Genomic DNA, 8,141 nt, shown 5'->3' with positions numbered 1-8,141 from the left:
GGAAAGGTTTTATTCCAGGGGGTGCATTACGGGGTCGCTTCGGTCATTTTAAACCTAACTGGGGGTACATCTGCTCAAGTGGTGTCCAAAAGAAACTGAGCAGCTGCATGAGGCGCTCATTAAAAAAATGTTCCGCCAGTTCTTTGAATTCAGTTACGGGGATGTGAGTTGGGAAAGATTGTACGATATGGGAGTGAGGGATAACGTTAGTCCGGGGAGACAGAGGCAAGGGGTGCTCAATGATGTCGCCATGACGTTTAGCGCGGGTACATCTCTCGTCAATAGTACGGACGACGTGCAGCTGCAGATGCAGATCAGTGGTTTAAAGGACCAGCTGTGGAAAATCCTGGGGGAAGGGAACGCTGTGGTAGGGTCAGAGTTAGAGGACCAGACAATGACTGTCCATTTAAAGGAGGTTATCGCAGGGCTGGAGACACATGCAAAGACTGTAAATGCATTAATAGGGAAGGACAGGAATGCCTCGGCACAGGCAGCACGAAACAAAGTGTGCGTGTTGTACGGTGTTTGGTTGCTGAGCGAGGGGCGCAGTCATTTAGACAACCTCCAGCAGGGTGGCGTTCCGTGATGGATCAGCAACCAGCACCACACAGCACTCAGCCCGTACAGTAATTCGATGAGCCCGTGTCAGCTCTGTCTAGCCTCCGAAGCCTACCCAGTCCCAGTGGATTGTGGTCGGTCCAACCACACAATCATGGGAATAGTGTTGTGTATGCCGGTAATGAGCAGGACATCACAGCCAGCGTCGGTATACAGAGTGGAGAACATTGGGGTCATACGGGAAGGGGTGCACGTGCGGTATCATGCGGTCCCACCATTTGTTATAAAGTGGGAGCACGCCATGACTGGCACTGACCTCAAGGGGTGCCAGAGCAGGGGTGCACACATCATATTGTGTCCCCAGCATTTGAACGCTTTCGATCGGCCAGAATGCGGGTTTGAATCAGAGAGTCGAGAGCCCATCAATTGCACCATGGATGTGAGGGCCCAGAGCCACGTTCCACCTCAGGTAACATATGTGGGCAATGGGACATTCTGCGTAACCACGAGTGTGGACCGGTATCGAGTGCACCGGGACACTTGGTGTCTGGTCACCGACAGCACTTGCTGCTTCAAACCCCACGCCGAAGTTCAAGTGGCACAGGAACGTATTATTCCGATCCCAGAACCATCCACAGTACACATTACGGTAAACGACACGATCCCGAACCTGCAACAGCACATTACCCAGTTTGGGTATCAGATTCATTTTCTGCCGGAACACCTAACAACATTATTAAAGGCCATCGAGCTATCCCAAAAACATTATTTCACACTGGAACAGACGAATTGGGACACAGGGAAAAGAATTAAAGGGATAAATTCCCCGCTCTGGTGCGACCTTGGTATAAGTGTGGAGGTTCCTCGGTGGATCCGGATATGCTCACATGCTCTCGTCATTGTACAGTTTTTGATTGTGATATACCTGTTGTGTATTTCTTGTAAAAAGAGAATTCAGGCGCTCCGGATTCGATGGGAGGCCGTAGTTAAATAACCTTGAATGTAACTTCCTGTATCTATATGGTAACAGTGCGATGCACGTTTGTATTTCGGGGACGTATATTCGGAGTGTTTTAAAAGTAAAAAGGAGAGGATTGGGTGGGAACCACGATGCTTACTCACCAAAGGACATTGATATGTTCTAGTACTCTTGAAATATCATAGGGGGAACTGTAGTCATCACGTCCCCAAGAATTGGACATTATCTGCACATTGCGTTTTAATATTTCTCACTGCAGAAAAGCTGTTTATGGGAGGGGCCCAGGTACTTTTCCATCCACGTCTGATGGGCAGGGGGTGGTCTGGGAAGACAATGGCCTGGATAAGGCAACTCACCACAGGCAATGGGAAAATGGAGGGTCCATTGTTAAGCAATATGAACTCGGCAGAGTTAGATCAGATGAACTGATCAGTGATCAAGCTGGATGAGATAACCCTGAGAGGCGGGAAACCAGAACACTAGAAAGCCATTAAGCCGCAGACCGGTTGGAAGCGTAAACCCCTCACTGGACTCAAAACAGGAAGCCTCAAAACAAGGAAAACTTTATTGGTCCAGGAGAGGCAAACAAAAAGGATCCTTGAAACAAGGAAAAACTTTATTGGGCCAGAAGAGGCAAACAATTTTTGCATATAAAAGGGGCCGTGTGACCACATCTCTTTCTCTCTTGCTCTCGTGTGTTTCACCTCTACCAGAACCAAGCACTCCGTGTGGGACGGAGAGAAGAAACCAGTACGGCACCAGAAGAGACACGTTTTCGCTAGGAGAAGCAATGAGTAAGCCAACGAATTGGTGAGCATCATCCCTGCCCACGCATCTTTAAGATCACAGCCACTGTGTGAGGAGATGTAGTGGGTTCTCCCAACCAAGCCTTAGTAAGGGTTTTAGTGGGGAGGTTTTTGCTGCAAGGACCATGGGACATATACTGTGGATCCGAGCAGAGGGTTTCGACGTTGGGTACTTTGCGATAGGGGCGGTTCAGACATGCCAGGGTCACTTCTGTTTTGGACGCAGTGGGTCTGATCCCGTCTGCTGCTACCCTCTTCCCCAGGAATTCTACCTCTGGAGCTAAGAAGACGCACTTCGCCCTTTTCAGTCGCAGCCCTACCCGGTCCAGGCTGCGTAGCACCTCCTCCAGATTGTGGAGGTGTTCTTCAGTATTGCAACCAGTGATGAGGATGTCGTCTCGAAAAACCACCATCCTCGGAATCGACTTGAGGAGGCTTTTCATATTTCGCTGAAAGATCGCGGTGGCCGAACGAATCCCGAACGGATATCTGTTATACTCAAACAATCCCTTGTGTGTCGTGATAGTGGTCAGCTTCTTCGACTCACTCGCCAGCTCCTGGGTCATGTAAGCTGAGGTCAGGTCCAATTTTGAAAAATGTTTGCCACCGGATAGCGTCGCAAAGAGGTCCTCCGCTCTCGGTAGTGGGTACTAGTCTTGGAGTGACACCCGATTGATGGTGGCCTTGTAATCGCCACATATCCTGACCGACCCATCCGCCTTGAGCACCGGCACGATCGGGCTCGCCCAGTCACTGAATTCGACTGGTGAGATGATGCCTTCCCTCAGCAGGCGGTCCGATTCGCATTCTATCTTTTCCCGCATCATGTATGGCACCGTTCTGGCCTTGTGGTGTATTGGCCTGGCGTCCGGGTTTATGTGAATCACTACCTTGGTCCCCATGAAAGTGCCGATGCCGGGTTGAAATAATGAGTCAAATTTGTCCAAGACCTGTGAGCACGATACTCGCTCCTTAGAAGAAATTGCATTGACATCGCCCCATTTCCAGTTCATGACAGCACGCCAACTCCTCCCCAGTAGTGCAGGACTGTTCCCCGGGATACTCCAGAGTATTGTATTGTACTACATCGTCACTGTGTTTATTTGTTTTGCTGTGTTGAGGTAGCTTTAATAAAAGCATTGCCGGTTGTGACCAAGGTATTTGTCTGTGACTCATTCAACTGTTCAGTACAATAATCACTACCAGGTTGAGAACTATTGTAACTTGGGGGTGCATCTAAAACACTTACACATCCCAGAACAAATAATTAAAAAAAAATCTCTTTGTATTCTCCCTTGTATTACTGTCCCCTGCTATCCCTGTACTTAGTGTACACCTCTTTTCGTACCCTCAATTGTTCCCTTATGGCTTTATTCAACCTTGGAGTCTCATTAATGTTTAGCTTGTTCTTGTTTTTTAGTGGAATATATTTTCCTGGACTCTGTTGAACACCGTTTTAAATGTTTTCCCCTTCTGTTCTCCATTACTGTTTGCCAATATTGTTGTCCATTTTATTTTACCAAGCTCTATTCTCAGCCCTTCAAATCGGCTTTTCTCCAATCTATTATCCTGATCTTCATCACACTTATGTCCTTCTCAATTATTATCTTAAAGCGTATTATATTATGGTCACTATTGCCTCGATGTTTGTCCAATTTTACTTTTATCTGCTCTGGTTCATTCCCCATTACTAGCTCCAATCTCGAATCCTCCCTTGTTGGTCATCTTACCAACACTCCTGCAGTATCCCGGCAGTGATCCGCTCCCCCCACCAGCGCTCCATTGCTGCCAATCCATCTTAAGTGCATCAACAGAGCATGCACCGCCGATGTGCTCCCCACCCCCGAACGCAAAATTCTGTCCTGAAAATGTTGCTGCCGCCGATCGGTGCCACGAACAGCTTTTTCTATCGGTGCACTGTGCTTGCAGTGCTTGTAAAATGACGGTGCGCCTGCCATTAAAGGGGAGGACCTATTGCCGCAACCACCATCTTATTTTTTTGTTGGCCGAATGACATGTCAGGCCGACAGTTATGCCTCCGGATTTGGCCGGGCCATCAACAGGCAGCCTGGCACACCCTCTTGGGTGCCAGGCCACTGACCCGGCCGAAACACTCACTGGTGGTCCAGTGGACCTAACTTAAAGAATCGCAGAGCTCGCAGTGGCCCTCCCCTTTAAGTGAAGGGGAGAGACGTGGTGATGCGCCGGCGTGGTGACATCATCAGCGTTATGCTGATGAGTGGTAGCGGTGGACACTCCGCCCGCCTCCCACTTCCGCCCCCTCTTACTGAACTTCCGCTGCCATTATCACCGACTTCCAGGCTGCTCGAGAAAAAAAGCCAATGAGCAGAACTTCGTGCAAGATGGCACCACATCTATCATTGCATTAAAACAGTCGAAACATGGTAGGTGTGCTGTGTTTTTAGCGGGGGGCAATTTCGGCCACAAACTGGTCTGTACAACAATAAAACAGAGGAACTGGAGGCAATAATATATTGCGATGAAGCAGACATAGTAGGGAATACTGAAACATGGCTACAGAAACATTGCAGGGTATAACATATTTAGAAAAGATAGAGAGGGTAAAGGAGAGGTGGAGTAGCTGTACTTATAAGGAATATGGCAATAGAAAAAGTGAAGCAGCTACTGGTAAGACAGAAATAGAATTCATGTGGATAGAGATAAAATATAATAAAGGATTGATCACTTTAATAGGGGTAGTCTACAGATGACCTAATAAAGGAAAGGATGTGGAGAAAAATATATGCAAACAAATTATGAAAATGACTAAAAAACATGGAATAATAATCATGGGGGATATCAACTACTCCGATATTTATTGACCAGAAGAGGTAGTCAAAGAGTAAAGGGAATGGAGTTACCACAATATGTACAGGATTCCTTTCCAACCACATAAGAACATAAGAACATAAGAACATAAGAATTAGGAACATGACAAAATGGCGGCCATTCCACTCGGCTGCGTGGCTGCCAATTTCCGGCAGTAACAAGCCTAAAGGGAAGGGGCAATTTTGGCCCCTTTAACTCACTTTATTTTTAACCATCTTTTTACACTCTTGTTCTATAATTCTATTTATTCCCTGGCCATCAATGTCCTCCCTTACTTTATTCATTCCTATGCTCTCCTTTCCTGTTTTGTTTATAATTAGGCTAGTTTTATTTCTTGTATATCTTTACCCTATCCTACTAGTTTAAAGCCTTTGCCACCCCCCTATTTACCCTTTCCAGTAGAACACGGGTCTCATCTCAGTTCAGGTAGGGCCCATCCCATCAGTACAGCTCCTTCCTATCCCAGTACGGTGCCACTATCCCATCAAAAGGAACCCCTCTTTCCCACATGTTATACCCTATCAAAGGTGCCAGAAATGTCATGGTCTGTAACTTTACAGTGTGCACTGAGATAATCGCTCCAGGATGTGAGAGTGTCACAAGATGATGGATTTGGTTTAAAGCCAATTTGAGACTGTTCCAGATTCTGGGCTTTTCCGGACTTTCGATTTGTTTCTGACGTCACGAATCCGGAAACACCCGAGCCCAGGTTCGGGTATTTCTGAATTTCGGAATGTCAGAAAGGGGGGTGGGGGGATTCCCGCCGAGGAGCTGTTTGGGCCATTCGGCCCCGCCGAGGAGGTTGTTGTCAGGTGGGCACCGCCGATGATGCCGTCGAGCCGGCCACGCCGAGGATGTTGTCGGGCGGGACCCTGCCGAGGATGTTGTCGGGCGGGACCCTGCCGAGGATGTTGTCGGGTGGGGACCCTGCCGAGGATGTTGTCGGGCGGGACCCTGCCGAGGATGTTGTCGGGCGGGACCCTGCCGAGGATGTTGTCGGGCGGGACCCTGCCGAGGATGTTGTCGGGCGGGACCCTGCCGAGGATGTTGTCGGGCGGGACCCTGCCGAGGATGTTGTCGGGCGGGCCTGACAAGTCCCTGGTGTAAGGGCAGCGGCGGTGAGGTGAGTGGGGGGAGGCAAGCGGCGACGAGGCTCGGCCCGAGGTTGGGCAGCAGTGGGGCCCCGAGGTCGGCAGGGTCGTCGGGTCCGAATTCCGGAACATTCTGGTTCCGGATTCTCGACACTGCATCTGTACTAATCTACATTATTGGATCTGACTATGATCCTTAGTTAGAAATAGGTTCACGTTTTGCTGCTTCCTTTTCAGATAGAACACGAATCGTCAGGAACAGTTAAATTAGATCAACCAAAAGAACAGTCAAGCCTTCAGACAGGTTTTTGAGATTTGGAGCATCGATGCTATCTATGTCAACAGTCTTTCTGCGATAAGCTTATGAAGGAATTGTCTAATCGAGGTTACCAACACGATAAAGAAGTGTGTTTTTTCTCTCGGAACAGAAAGCTCAAAGTTGGAAGTAGAAGCTTACTGCATGTTTTACAATAAGAACTATGAAACCTCATGTGTAGTCCAGGATATGAGTTGTTTTTTTAATGTTTGCTGCAGGACCTCAGCAAAAATTTCCCCCCCCAACTACTTCATATATTTGTTAATTCTTTCCTCCTCCACATCTTTTCCTCAGTTATTTATGGAATCCAAAACTAAAAAAACTCCCCTCACTTCCCATGGTGTTCTTGTGGTTCTTGCCGAAGCTGTTGTTGGTGTACATGTATTGTGGCTAGCAATAAAGAATCCAATAGATAATTTCCTGGAATTTCTCAGGGGAGTTTGGCAGAAAATTGACGGAAACCCTGTTGAGAAAAATAAATTTATCCGAGGGAAATTAATCAAGTAAAGTTAAAACCATAAGCAAGGCTTACAGTAAAGACAGAAAAGACACATGTTGCTGAGTACACGGAAAACTGCTGAACTCGACACTTTGAGAACAGAATGCTTTGGCACCTCTGAACTCATTAATCGGTTTACTGTTATCAAGGCTAGAACAAAGCGCAAAGCAAACAGAGCCCATTTGTTACAGGATAAATTCTCCTTAGAAAGGGTCATAGCTGGGGTCAAGGGACTCTCAAGAAGATTGTACTTGGGCATGTGCCAGATACTAACAGCTTATAGTAGTAAAACCAAGACAAATGGTTGGGGCTGGAGACAGTAATCGTAGAAAAAACAAACTGCAGAGGTTAGCTAGGAGCCACATAGTGTTGTATGAGATAACGGGAGACAAAGACTGATTGAGGACACTCCAGGTGTGTTTGGTAAACCTCTTCAAGGATGAAAGAATCACACAAAACAAATGGATTTGGAGAGGAGTTCACAGAAATGATGTAGCACATGACTAATCAGATAAGAGGCGTACAGGATGAATTGCTGGAATTGTATGTACCAATGAAATCATTGTAATTGTATTAACCAATGTAATCGTAGTAGGTAGGCGAGGATTTGTGACACATTAGGGGAAACAACCAATGGAACACTTCCGCGCTTAGCTTCATGATTTTGTATGAATTTTGACTGTATTTTGAATGTATAAAAATAGCAGCCGGAGGTTGTTTGGAGAGAGCGGTGGAGGTGTATCCAGTGCAGGACTGGTGCGAGCCATCTCTCCCTTGATCGTTCGAGTAAAAATAAACAACTCTTCTCCATATACAGACTTGTGTTGAGTGTTATATTTAAATACTCCACAACAATTGGCGCTGTGAGCAGGGTACCTACGGGGAACAGACAGATGGGCGTTCATAGAGCATCACGAGTAAGTATATTTAAACTACCACTCATAATCCGATGTAAGCTTTTACGAAACATGTCAATTGTCTGGGGTACCTGAATCTGTGAAAAGTCTGTTATGGTGCAAAGGACTTGGGGTAATTTAAATGT

The 8,141-nt window shown here is 47.0% G+C and overlaps 1 long non-coding RNA gene across 1 annotated transcript; it reads left to right on the top strand.

Annotated features, from left to right (window-relative positions):
* Nucleotides 1-4,579: 4,579 nt before the first annotated feature.
* Nucleotides 4,580-7,911, top strand: LOC139256804 (uncharacterized). Its single transcript, XR_011592201.1, has 2 exons — nt 4,580-4,748; nt 6,522-7,911. It is a non-coding gene; the product is annotated as an uncharacterized lncRNA (long non-coding RNA).
* Nucleotides 7,912-8,141: the final 230 nt, after the last annotated feature.

This window comes from Pristiophorus japonicus, unplaced genomic scaffold (genome assembly GCF_044704955.1).
Source record: "Pristiophorus japonicus isolate sPriJap1 unplaced genomic scaffold, sPriJap1.hap1 HAP1_SCAFFOLD_774, whole genome shotgun sequence".
NCBI classification, from domain to species: domain Eukaryota; kingdom Metazoa; phylum Chordata; class Chondrichthyes; family Pristiophoridae; genus Pristiophorus; species Pristiophorus japonicus.
The sequence above is the reverse complement of the archived record's forward strand: the minus strand, read 5'-3'. Positions and strand labels throughout refer to the sequence as shown.